This window comes from Camellia sinensis, chromosome 8, assembly GCF_055761805.1.
Source record: "Camellia sinensis isolate YWXY chromosome 8, ASM5576180v1, whole genome shotgun sequence".
Classification (NCBI taxonomy): domain Eukaryota; kingdom Viridiplantae; phylum Streptophyta; class Magnoliopsida; order Ericales; family Theaceae; genus Camellia; species Camellia sinensis.
Window position 1 is genome coordinate 134,673,959 of NC_138968.1, and position 13,730 is coordinate 134,687,688.

At 43.8% G+C, this 13,730-nt stretch overlaps 2 long non-coding RNA genes across 2 annotated transcripts in view; one reads left to right on the forward strand and one right to left on the reverse strand.

Moving 5' to 3' along the window:
• Positions 1-4,990: 4,990 nt before the first annotated feature.
• The window catches only part of LOC145797133 (uncharacterized), a 32,431-nt gene continuing 23,691 nt past the window's right edge, over positions 4,991-13,730 (reverse strand). Inside the window, exon 3 of the long non-coding RNA XR_014338257.1 lies at positions 4,991-5,228. This is a non-coding gene — a long non-coding RNA (uncharacterized LOC145797133). The remainder of the gene's footprint in view (positions 5,229-13,730) is intronic.
• Positions 12,463-13,450, forward strand: LOC145797132 (uncharacterized). Its single transcript, XR_014338254.1, has 2 exons — positions 12,463-12,585; positions 13,143-13,450. It is a non-coding gene; the product is annotated as an uncharacterized LOC145797132 (long non-coding RNA).

A 13,730-nucleotide genomic window follows, 5' to 3' on the forward strand; every position in this document is an offset into this window, starting at 1 on the left:
ATCCAAGACTCGAACCGGTCTCTCTTCATACGAGGCATCCTCATCTACCTCTAAATCGGTCCAATCCAACACATGTGATGGATCTGGCTCATACTTCCGAAGCATACTCACATAAAACACGTCATGTACTCCGGTCAACTGCGGCGGTAAGGCTAACCGATAAGCAACCTCACCAATCCTCTCAAGGATCTCAAAAGGACCAATAAACCGAGGGGATAACTTCCCACTCTTCCCAAACCTCATCAGACCACGCCTAGGTGATATCTTCAGAAAGACATGATCACCTACCTCAAACGCCAAAGGCCTCCTCCTACGGTCAGCATAAGATTTCTGTCGACTCTGGGCTGTAACAAGCCTCCTACGGATAAGCTCAACTTTCTCCGTCGTCTCCCTAACCAACTCCGGACCCAACAAAGGTGTATCACCCACCTCGGCCCAACAAACTGGAGACCGACACGGTCGGCCATACAAGGCCTCAAACGGTGCCATACCGATGCTAGACTAGAAACTGTTGTTGTAGGCAAACTCTACCAAGGGTAAGTGCCTCTCCCACGTCCCACTGAAGTCCAGGACACAACCCCGAAGCATATCCTCGAGGGTCTGAATAGTACGCTCGGACTGCCCGTCAGTCTGAGGATGATAAGCTATACTAAAGGTCAACTTAGTGCCCAAGGCACTCTACAAACTCTGCCACAACCTAGCAGTAAAACGAGGATCTCTATCTGAGACAATCGTCACTGGGACCCCGTGCAATCTCACTACGTCCCGAATATACAAATCGGCAAGATGATCCACCGAATCTCTCACGCGCATAGGAACAAAGTGCGCCGACTTAGTCAACCGGTCTACAACCACCCAAATAACATCACTACCCCGCTGCGTCCTCGGAAGACCTACAACGAAGTCCATAGTGATATGCTCCCACTTCCACTCGGCAATAGGCAAGGGTTGCAACAAACCCGCTGGCCTCTGATGCTCGGCCTTCACTTGCTGGCAAGTAAGGCACTTCGATACGAAAACAGCCACATCTCTCTTCATACCCCGCCACCAAAACTGGCGACCCAAATCCTGATACATCTTAGTACCTCCCGGATGCACCGCAAGGCGCGAATGGTGAAACTCTCGGAGTACTTCCTCACGGCAAGACTCCGGTACAAACAAACGGTCTCGGTATCTCACACTCAGGTCGGGATACACCGTCAAACCCTTCTCAACTTTCCCACTGGAGATCTTCTCTCGGAGAGATTCTACTTCAAGGTCACTTCTCTGTGCCTCTAACACTCTAATTACAAGTGTAGGCTGCGCAACAACAGAAAACAAGGCCGCAGCCTCAACAGATTCGCCCAGTAGCAAATCAAACTCGCCAAGTGCTCCCAACATCTCCCATTCCCGGATGGCTATATAAGCTACATCACTAATGGTCTTCCTACTAAGGGCATCAGCCACAACATTGGCCTTTCCCGGATGATAATGCAACTCAAAATCATAATCCTCGATGAACTCCATCCACCTCCTCTGCCGCAAATTCAAGTCTCTCTGTGTAAACAGATACTTCAAACTCTTGTGGTCCGAGAATACCTCGAACCTCTCACCATAAAGGTAGTGCCTCCAGATTTTCAAGGCAAAGATCACAGCTGCTAACTCTAGGTCGTGTGTGGGGTAATTCTTCTCGTGTATTTTCAACTGACGTGAGCCATAAGCTACCACTTTCCCCTCTTGCATCAACACACAACCCAAACCCTCTCGTGAGGCATCACAATAAACCGCATAACCCAACCCTCTCTCCGGAATAATCAACACCGGAGCGGTGGTCAATCTAACTTTCAGCTCTTGGAACGACTTTTCACAAGTCTCACTCCACACAAACTTGACTCCCTTCCGAGTCAGTCTAGTCAACGGTGACGCTAACCTGGAGAAATCTTTCACAAACCGACGGTAATACCCAGCCAATCCCAGAAAACTGCGGATCTCAAACACACTCTTAGGCTGTGCCCAATCTTGCACTGCCTCAACCTTGGATGTATCAACAGACACCCCTTCCCCGGATACCACGTGGCCTAAGAATTTGACTTCCCTCAACCAGAACTCACACTTCCCAAACTTGGCATACAGCCTATGGGCTCTAAGCAACTCAAGCACCACTCTCAAGTGTTCCTCGTGCTCCTCCTCTGAAGGCGAATAGATAAGGATGTCGTCCAGGAAGACGACCACAAATCGGTCTAAGAACTCCCAGAAAATCCGGTTCATCAAGTCCATAAAGACTGCCGGTGCATTGGTAAGCCCAAATGGCATCACCAGAAACTCATAATGGCCATACCGCGTACGGAATGCCGTCTTAGGAATGTCCTCCTCCCTGACCCTCAACTGGTGGTAACCCGATCTCAAGTCTATCTTAGAGAAACAACGGGAACCCTTCAACTGGTCAAACAAATCATCTATACGGGGCATAGGATACTTATTCTTAACCGTAGCCCGATTCAACTTCCGGTAGTCAATACACAGTCTCAAGGCACCATCTTTCTTTTTAACAAAGAGGGCCGGCGCTCCCCACGGCGAAACACTAGGGCGAACAAAGCCCTTATCTAGCAATTCTTGGAGCTGAACTTTCAACTCAACCAACTCTGCTGGAGGAAAACGATAAGGTGCCATAGAAATCGGCGCCGTGCCGGGCACTAAATCAATAGAGAACTCTATCTCTCGGTGAGGTGGCAAACTAACGAGATCTTCGGGAAAGACATCCGAATACTCACAAACCACCCTCGGCAACACAATCTTTGTCTCAACACACTCACTACTCTCAAAGCTAGTAAGTAGACTACTAAGCTCACTTCGCCCTCGCGAATCATACCCCGGTGGCAAAACACTACCAACCCGGTCTCCCAAGAAATGGAACCACTCCCCGCTCAAGGTACATAACGTGACCCTCTGGCGGTAGCAATCAATAACGGCCCGGTATGACGATAGCCAGTCCATACCCAAAATAACATCAAAACCCTTCATAGGCATGACAACAAACGGAAAAGGAAGCCTATAGTCGGCAACCTCTATATCACATCCTCTAACACCCTGTTTCAGAATCAACTCACCACCCAAAGGCGATACCACACAAATAGGAGATGCTAACTGTGCTAACTCCAATTCCAAAACAGATGCAAATGCAGCAGATACAAAAGAATGAGATGCACCCGTGTCTATCAACACATTAGCAACCGAGTTGCAAAACAGAAAAGTACCTCTCACTACTGATGGAGCTGGTACTAAATCCTGCGCGGTAACAGCATACACGCGCCCCGTAGGCCCCTGGTCTACCTGCTCACCTCTCGGAGCAAAAGACTGCTGCACTGACTGGGATGACGAAGCTCCCGGATTGGCCCTCGAGGCCTGCACAGACTGAGCTGGCTGAAAACCCTGCGTCTGCCTAGAACCAGACGCTCCCGAAGTGGCACTCAACTGCGGGAAAAACCTCTTCAGGTGCCCAGGCTGTCCACACTGATAACAAGACAAGGGCTGCCCGCTGCCCGAACTCTGACTCTGCGGTCTAGCTGAAGAAGAAGCAGCTCTCTGACCCCCACCCTTCTGCGGGCAAACAGAAACCTTGTGACCCAGCTAGCCACACTTGTAACAGGTGAAATCCCCCTGACCACCTCTCCCGGAGCCTGCACTCGGCACTGGGAAGATCAATCTAGCAACACCACCCTGCGACTGCTGAGGGTTAGAACCCCTCTGCCTCCTGCCATCACCCTGACCATCTTGGCTCCTCTTGGAGCCTCTCTGCCCCTCATCCTCCTCCTGCATCACGAGCTCCATATGAGCTGCAGCATCTACCAGGTGTCTATACTCTCGGATGTAAGACCCACCAACCCTCAACTTGAGGCCCCGTCTCAACTTCCGCTCAAACTCATAGCAACGGCGTTCCTCAGACGCCACCAGTTCAGGTGCAAACCTGGACAAACTAGTAAAGGTAGCCTCAAACTCGGCCACTGACAAGCCCTGCTGATTAAGCCGGCTGAACTGATCCCTCAGCTTCTCCCTAGCTGCTGCAGACAAAAACCTCTCCTGAAAAGCATTTATAAACGCCTCCCAAGTACCACCAACACGAGTTTTCTCATACTTCCACCATTGACCCGCATCTCCCTTCAGTTGGAAGGATGCCAAGGTCACTTTCAGTGCTCCGTCCTCGATGCCAAGCATCTCGAACGTCTTACTCATTTGCTCTAGCCACTCATCAGCCTTCAGTGGCTCCTTCGGATCCCCAATAAACTCATCCGGATTAGACCGGAAGAACTCCCTCTTCAAGAAAGAAGGCCCTGCCTCAGCGGCCTGATTTCCAGCTCTAAGAATACCCAAAGCTCCTGCTATCTCTCTGGCCAAGGCACCCATAGCCTGCTGACCCACTGGCTCGGCCACATTGGCCTGACCAACTCCCTCCTGCACCGCCGGAACCTCACCCTGTAACGGTACTTCCTGCCTCGCAGGTCTACCACGCCTAGCACCTCGTCCTCGTCCTGACATCCTAATAAAGGTAACACAGAACATTAGCACATTCACAAATGTCCCGAAACTAAACACTCACGTCCTAATGCATGGACAACTGTAATTCACTCCACACAAGCACATAAACACATAAGCACTTACGAATTTCATTTCCGGATAATGATAGTCCCGAGGCGTTACTAGAGTTCCGGTTAGAAACAGCATTGATCAAGTGCTTTTCTAACAAGACTCCCAGAAACCCAAGGATCCAATCAACATCCTAGAAATTAAATCCGATACCCACATAGTCACATAAGCATATTATCAAGTAAGCACATAGCATATGATACTACATCTAGGTCTCTATCAAGCGAGACAAACCCATTGTGATACTAATTACTTCCCACGTACCCAAAGTATTCGAACCCGGTACGCTCTGATACCAAGTTGTAACGCCCTCAAAATAACAACATAAACCCATCAGATAAGACATGCATTTACATATAAACTAACCACATTCTTTTATACATTAGAGTTCTATTACATAAGTATTACATGTTAACATCAAAACAAAATGCCCAACGGGCTTACAGCTTTCCAAGTTAACACTTGGTTACAACAACAGAGTACTAACTCGTTTACACATTAAGCCCTTGGCTTGAAGTTACATGTAATACATCAAAAAGTTAAGCGACAAAAGTATGTCCGCCTCTAGCCTCCCAGCTATGTCTTTGGAGGTGGCATGCTACCTGCACCTGAAAATGATATTCCCATATAGGGTGAGCCACAGCCCAGTAGAAATACACTAAACCAACCTTGAACAATGACTAAAATAATAGCAATTGATAGATGGCCAACACTGATACAATCACATAAATCACATATTTATGTCATACGACTTATGAGTCCAAATTACTTTTCATTTTCCCTTTTTCAACAGATAGGCATATAAGCACTATCCACATTCTACAACAGATATGTATAACAACAATATCCACATTCTCAGATAAGCAAATAAGCTATATCCACATTCTACAACAGATATGTATAACCACAATATCCACAGATAAGCATAAAAGCTATATCCACACATCACAAAGATAAGCATATAAGCTCTATCTTCACTTCTCTAGACAAGCATATGAGCTGTATCTACGGAGTTCATCCCCTATCTTCTCCCAACACTATCCGGTTTAGAGGTACATCCCCTATCTTCCCCTAAACCGCGGAGTACATCCCCTATCTCCTCCTCTACACATAACGTATACAAACACAATGGTTCTATATACAATCACTCAATACACATAGTTAATGTATTCTATCAACCGTCAAGTTCCATGACACATTCCATTGATTAGTTTCCGTTTGCCTAATCATCATGCATTGTCTACAACAATCACGACTATCCTCCACCGATAGCCCAAAGCAGTTATTTCTAAAACAGAAAATAAATGCACAATGGATATTCAATCAACATTTCATTTCCTCATTTCTCACCATTAATTACCCCAATTAATCAAACAATGTAATTAGGCCATTTTCCATAATTACCATTTCAACCCTTAGGTCCCATTTTCATCAATGATTTAACATCAATTCCATTTCTCTATGACAAACATGCATCTAGGTTTATTATGAATAAAACCCCAACCTTTGTAAAATTACACAAAAGCCCCCAAACTCTTACCAAATTACCAAATCAAGCCCAACATCTCAAAATACCAAAATTTAAAGACAAAATCCATAGAGAGGAGTAGGATATCCCTACCTCGAAGTTTGAGCCAAAAAGGAGATGAAGACTCAAAGTCCAACGTGCTCCAAATCCAAACTTTTTCAGATTAAATCAAAGCTCTCAATGCCCTCTATCTTTTTAACAAAGGCCCTAGGCTAGATTCACACCCTAGGGAGATCAAATCTTAGAGAGAATATAAGTGTAGAGAGAGAGTCTCAGATTTAGGTTTTGGATCAAAAAGAAAGTGAAAATGTGATGTTTAAAATCGCTACTGTCCGCTGATATAAAACACGCTCGCTCGAGCGAAGCCTTCGTCGCTCGAGCGACCAGACACAGAATACTCTCGCTCGAGCCAAGAAGCTCTTGCTCGAGCCAAAAACTCAAAAGTGCGCTCGAGCGAAGGAATGCTCGCTCGAGCCAACAACTCGAACCCTCAGGTCTGCAACCACAAGCACGCTCGAGCGACGGACCACTCGCTCGAGCGAAGAACAAACCAGACCGCTCGAGCCAAGAAACACAACTCTCAGGTCCAGAACCAGACGCAACACTCGCTCGAGCGAAGCCACCCTGGCTCGACCCACCAGACACGAACCTCACTCTCGCTCGAGCGACAAACTCCTCGCTCGAGCGAAGGACCAAAAATCTGGACAGCAACACTAGGCTCCCAAACACAACCAACCTGTAACAAACCTGCCCAACACATCCCAAAACTCAATATACAAAGTAAAAACGATGCAACGAAGATAATAAACAACTACCAACATCCACGGACACATGTCCGGATCACTGTACAACAAGGGTAAACCCGGGATCGCTATAATACTTGTTTGAATATTTGTAATGGGATTTACTATGTTTTTTTATGTGTTTTCCTACAGAAAGGTGCAACAGGAGGTAAACCATATTGTTCATAAAAATTACCTAATTCATATTTAGCCTTATGTTTATCTTTAGTAGCTTTGTGACTGAGTTTAAGATCAATACACATTTTTAATCCTTCTTTTTGAATAGTGCTAATGATATCACCATAAGTTAAAGTGTCATATTCAATGATACCAGTAGGTTGACTAAGAACATCTCTAATTTTGTCAGGAAACAAACTAGGTAATCCGTTAATAAATTTTTCTTTCCAAAAAGATTTAGTACAATCTTCTCTTAACATAACTCTAGAGGTAAATACATCTTTATACCATCTAAAATCACTTAATTTTGGACAAGTAAGGTTACTAAGTTGATCATGTATGCAAGAATATATATTAGTAGGAGTACCTATGAAATGTCTAACTATGGTATAGATTAATGTGTTAACACCGTCAGGTTTGTAATAGCCAATAGTTTCATCAAAGATTGACAAATCATTTTCAGCTTTTTTATTAGCATATAAGATTGATTCTCTTTGATCTTCAGTAAGGTATTTTTCCCACCAAGATTTGAGCATACCTGTAAAACCGAAGGTAATTAAAGAAGTAATTTCAGGTTGAGAGTAATCAGGGTAGTTAGTAAGATAACTATTTACAACCATAGATAAGTGAGACGGTGCAACGTCTCCTACCTCCTACCGAGGATAGTGATGGTTCCGATGAAACTGGTGGTACTCATCATTCTTTTGATAATATTTTTTGGGCCCCACGGCGGCGTCGAACGGATGTGGGTAGGATGGAACACAAATGGGAGAACAATATCAAGATTGAACTTCCCGAATTTCATGGAAGCCTCAATCCCGATGAGTTCATTGATTAGCTCAACACCATTGAGCGGATCTTTGACTATGGAGAGGTCTCCGTTGAAAAGAAAGTTAAGCTTGTGGCTATTCGGTCGAAGGGGAGAGCTTCCGCTTGGTGGGAACAACTTCAACTCAACCATCGCCGATGTGGAAAGAAGAAACTCCATGATTGGGAGAAAATCAAAAAGAAGTTAAAGGGCCATTTCTACCATTCAATTACCTCCAAAGTGTGCATCAACACCTTCATGTTCTCAAGCAAGATGGTAGTGTGAATGAATACATGGAAGCCTTTTACCACCTCATTGCGCGGGTTGATTTAAGTGAAAGTGAAGAGCAACATGTGGCCCGCTATGTGAGCGGCTTGAAATCTTCCATCCAAGATGTTCTTGCCTTGCACACATTATATAGTGTTTCCGAAGCTTATAATCGGGCCTTAGTCGTGGAGAAGCAACAAAGCTGCCGTGCTTCCCCAATGGGACAATACTTCCAAGGAGGGTTTCGAGGTGGTTTTAGGCCGGGTCCTTCCACTCCTAGCTTTGCCAAAGCTACTCCTCTTTCCAAGTTTGTGGATAAGGGTGCTTCCTCCTCTCAAGCTCCTCGTCCTAATGGTGTTTTCGGAAACCAAAATCCACCACAAGGTGGAACCTTCAAATGCTTTAGGTGTGATGAACTGGGGCATAGATCTTCCGATTGCCGCAAGAACTTGGGTAACAATCAGAACAAGGCACTTCTCATAGAAGAAGTTGAGGAGCATGGTGACTTTGAAGATGCTCCAATCTTTGATCCTTTGGGTAATGTAGCAATTGGTGGAGATAGTGATGAAGAAGAGGGTCTTGCTCTTATGTTGAAGAAGACTCTTCTCTCACCAAAACTAGAGAGCCAAGAAGATTGGTTGCGTACCAATATCTTTTATTCTACTTGCAACATTGGTGGCCGTGTTTGTAACATGATCATCGATAGTGGAAGTTGTGATAACGTAGTTTCTCAAGAAGTGGTGGACAAACTCAATCTTCCGGTGGAGGAACATCCCCATCCTTATTCTCTATCTCGGTTCAAGAAAGGCAATGAGATCAAGGTTACCAAATAGTGCTTGATTTCATTTTCTATTCGGAAAAAATACTTTGATGAAGCATGGTGTGATATCGTGCCTATGGATGCTTGTCACATTCTACTTGGGCGACCTTGGCAATATGACTGGAAATCTTTGTATGATGGCAAACGAAACACCTACACCGTTGTCAAGAATGATATACGGTTTACCTTGCTTCCAATGAAGGAAAAGGTTACTTCCAAGGATGTTTCCAAGTCATCTCCTAGTGCCACTACATTACTTGCTTCCAAGGAGTTTGTGGAAGAAAGTCGGGATTTTGGGATTGTATTGGTGTTGGTTCCAATTGTCCACACAGGTGCTTCTAGAGAAAAGGTTGAGGTGGCTACTCTTTTGGAAGAGTATTCTGATGTCTTTTCCCAAGAGCTTCCTCCCGATTTGCCTCCTATGCGTGACATTGAACATCGTATTGATTTGGTCCCCGGGTCGGCGCTTCTAAACAAACTGGCCTATCGCATGTCTCCAAAAGAGAAAGAGGAGTTGCAACGGCAAGTAGAAGAGCTTTTGGCTAAAGGGTATATCCGGCCTAGCATTAGCCCCTGTGGTGTTCTGGCGCTTTTGACACCAAAGAGGGATGGCTCTTGGCGTATGTGTGTGGATAGTCGTGCCATCAACAAGATTACCATCAAGTACCGCTTTCCAATTCCAAGATTAGATGATATGTTGGATTGCCTTGCCGGATCAAAGGTGTTTTCTAAGATTGATCTTAGAAGCGGGTATCATCAAATCCGCATCAAGCCCGATGATGAGTGGAAAACGGCCTTTAAAACGCCTCATGGCCTATTTGAGTGGCTTGTGATGCCATTTGGGCTTGCCAATGCTCCAAGTACTTTTATGAGAGTGATGACGCAGATGTTGCAACCACTTTTAGGGGTGTGTGTAGTGGTCTACTTCGATGATATCTTGATTTATAGTCGAAGTTTGGAAGAACATTTGTGCCACCTTCGGCAAGTCTTTGAGCTTTTGAGGCGAGACAAGTTCTATGGCAACACTAAGAAGTGCACCTTTGCCGTGGACCAAGTCATTTTCTTGGGATATGTTGTGTCTTCTCGTGGGGTGCTTATGGATGTGGAGAAGGTCAAAGCAATTGTGGAATGACCCACTCCTTCTAGTATCCAAGAAGTACGGAGTTTTCATGGTTTGGCTACTTTCTATAGGCGATTTATCCGCAACTTTAGTAGCATTGCTGACCCTTTGACCAACATTCTCAAGCTTCAAACTTTTGAGTGGAGCAAGGAAGTCGCCGATAGTTTCCATCTTTTGAAGAAGTTGCTTACCGAGGCTCCAATATTGGCATTACCGGATTTTGACAAGACCTTTGAACTTGATTGTGATGCATTGGGGTTGGGTATTGGAGGCGTCCTTAGCCAAGAAGGATGGCCCATTGCTTTCTTTAGTGAAAAGTTAAATGGGGCTAAGCTCAAGTATTCCACTTATGACTTGGAATTTTATGCCATTATCCAAGCCATCAAGCATTGGAGCTACTATCTTGCATACAAGGAGTTTGTGCTCAACACCGATCATGAAGCTTTCAAGTACATCAATACTCAATCCCATCTTAACAAATGCCATGCCAAATGGGTGGCCTACTTGCAACAATTCACATTCTCTTTGCAACACAAATCGGGGGTTCTTAATAAGGTGGCTGATGGGTTAAGTAGGCGCACGACTCTCTTGATTGAAATGAAAAATGAAATTGTGGGTTTTGATGAATTTTGCACATTCTATGCAAGTGATCCTTACTTTTCCAAGATCTTTAATGCTTTGCAACGGGGGGATAGAACGGCTTATCCAAGTTACATGATAAGGGATGGTTTCCTTTTCCATGGCCTTAAGTTGTGTGTTCCTAGTTGCTCCTTAAGGGCACATTTGTTGGTTGAGCATCATAAGATGGGGCATTTTGGTAAGGACAAGACCCTTGGGTCGCTTCAAAATGCTTATTATTGGCCGGGCATGGCCAAGGATGTGCAAAGTCATGTGAAGCGTTGTCAAATTTGTCAAAGGAGCAAGGGGGCTGCCACTAATGCGGGGCTATATCTACCTTTACCGGTGCCGGAAGCTCCTTGGCGGTGCCTTAGTATGGACTTTGTGTTGGGTCTCCCTTCTACTCAATGGCGGAGTGATTCTATCATGGTAGTGGTGGACCGTTTCTCCAAGATGGCACATTTCATACCTTGCAAGAAGACCATGGATGCTACAAACATTGCTAATCTCTTCTTCATGGAAGTTTACAAGTTGTATGGGGTGCCTACTTCTATTGTGTCTGATAGAGATACTATGTTCCTTGCTCACTTTTGGCGAACTTTGTGAAGGAAAATTGGCACGGCCTTGAGTTTTAGTACTACATTCCATCCGCAAACTGATGGTCAAACGGAGGTAGTGAACCATAGCCTTGGCAACTTGTTGCGGTGCCTTGTGGGCGATCACCCCAAGAGTTGGGATGGCATCATTCCTTTGGCTGAATTTGCTTACAATTCATCTATTAACCGCACCATAAATACTTCTCCCTTTGAAGTAGTTTATGGAACTAGGCCTTCAAGTGTGGTGCATTTGGTGCCTTTGCCACTCTCAAGGAGAGGAAGCGTTAAGGCGGAGGATATGGCCACGTTCATGAAGAGCATTCACTCTCAAGTGAGAGCCCAAATTGAAAAGTCTAATGCAAAGTATAAGGTGGCCAGTGATGTGCATAGGTGAAGAGTAGTGTTTGAAGTAGGGGATCTTGTGTGGGTGGTATTGAGCAAAGAGAGATATCCCCATGGCACCTACACTAAGTTGAGTGACAAGAAGGTGGGACCTTGTGAGGTGTTGCACAAGATTAACGACAATGCTTATAAAGTCAAGCTACCGCCTCATTTAGGCATCTCCAATACCTTTAACGTGCAACACCTTGTACCTTACTTTTCGGATGCCTCTTCCATTGATGATGCCTCTAACCTTGTAGATTAGTTCCTTGAAAAGTTGTCATCTCGTACTTGGTTTTTTTTTTTTTTTTTTTTTTTGTATCTTTCATTTCTAGTATTGGTTGTATTTTGTTATCTTCACTTGAAGACAAGTCTTTTCTTAAGAGGGAAAGTATGATGTAGTGTCATGTGCATGTCATGTGGTAGATAGTGTAGACAGTATATCTTATAAATAGAGGAGTACCACATCAGTTGTAAGGGACTTGAATACATTGAATTGAATTGAGAATTTCTCTCTATTATCTCTCTCTAAGTTCCTCTCTCTAGTTCTTGATTGACCCTTTCATCATTCCCTCTGCATAATCTATGTCACTACAGGAAATTTGTATTTTAGAGACAATTTTTTAGAGACAAACGTAATTTGTCTCTAAAAAAATATGCTTTTAAAGACAAAACATAACATTTTGAAAAAAAAAAAAAAAAACTGGCATTTGATAGATAATCGATCAATTTCTTTTGTTCAAATCTATTTCAGTTGATCGATGGATTGATTTTTTGAGTCTCACTCTCTGTTTTTGCTGGTATTTTTAGTTCTCTCTTCGATCTTCATATCTGTTTTGCGCATTTCAACACTACACTCGCATAAAAGGTAATTTCAGATCTGTTTTTGCTTATGTTCTATGCTTATCAAGGGTTAGGGTGGGGTGCCAAAAGGAATTTGCTTGGGTAATGCAAGTAGGTTCAATTGTTCGAATTTTTGAGTTCAAATGTCCACCAGTGGACATGCAAGTAGGTCTTTCTTAATTATAATTGTTGTCCCACAATTGCTTTCATATTATCAGTTGATATTCAAGTTTGGTGTTCAGCATGACGGGCATGTTACTTTCTGACGGGCATGTTAATTTTCCTACGTTGAACAACACCCTGTTTAAACCAAAATATAGTATTGATGAATTCTAATTTACTTGCCTTTCGAATTCCCGCATGCTGTTTTTCTATTTCCACTTAGTTTATTTTAAAGCTTCTGTTAATGGCTATTGATCATTCATTCCCTAATTAAGAGGAATGACCTCAATGTTTGTGGCTATTTTATTTTTCGGTTTCACCTCATATTTTATTTATTGTTTCCATTTCTTATCGATGTTCTTTGTAATTCTAAATTGTTGTTTATTTGGGTTAATGACCTGCTTTAATAGCTATTTGCAGATGTAATGTGACAGCAACCAAATCTCTGGACAACAATGAGCAAGACATAAATGAGCTTTCTTTTACAGAGCCAAGAGATAAACTACATGCCCTTGACTTGATCCTCTCAACAAAAACCATATCATAAAGGTCAATCAAGCTGAGGCAGAGTTCTGGAGGAAGTCAGAGGGATACAGAGTAGGCTGGAGTGATGAAATTCTGGGCTTCGATTGTGGTGGCCAACAATGGGTATCTGAGACCTGTTTTCCTGCTGGAACCTTATCAAAAGCCTAGCATGAAAGATCTTGAATATATAGAAGAGTTTATGCAACTTATAGACAAGGAAGTGATACCCGCACCGGCTCCTATAGAACAGTGATGGACGGCACGCAGCAAGAGCCCCATGAGCCCAGATTCAAGTACAGCAGAGGATGATATTTTCTCATGGGTAATTCAATGACAACTGTTTCTTTGCTTTGATTTATTGTCAATGGGCCATTTTAATTTGAAGCATCAATTTTGCTAGTATGCAAACTTTTAAATCTTCTGGATGTTTTCTTTTAAATTTTGATTTAAGTTTTTATCTTGAGCCATTTTAGGTACCATCAT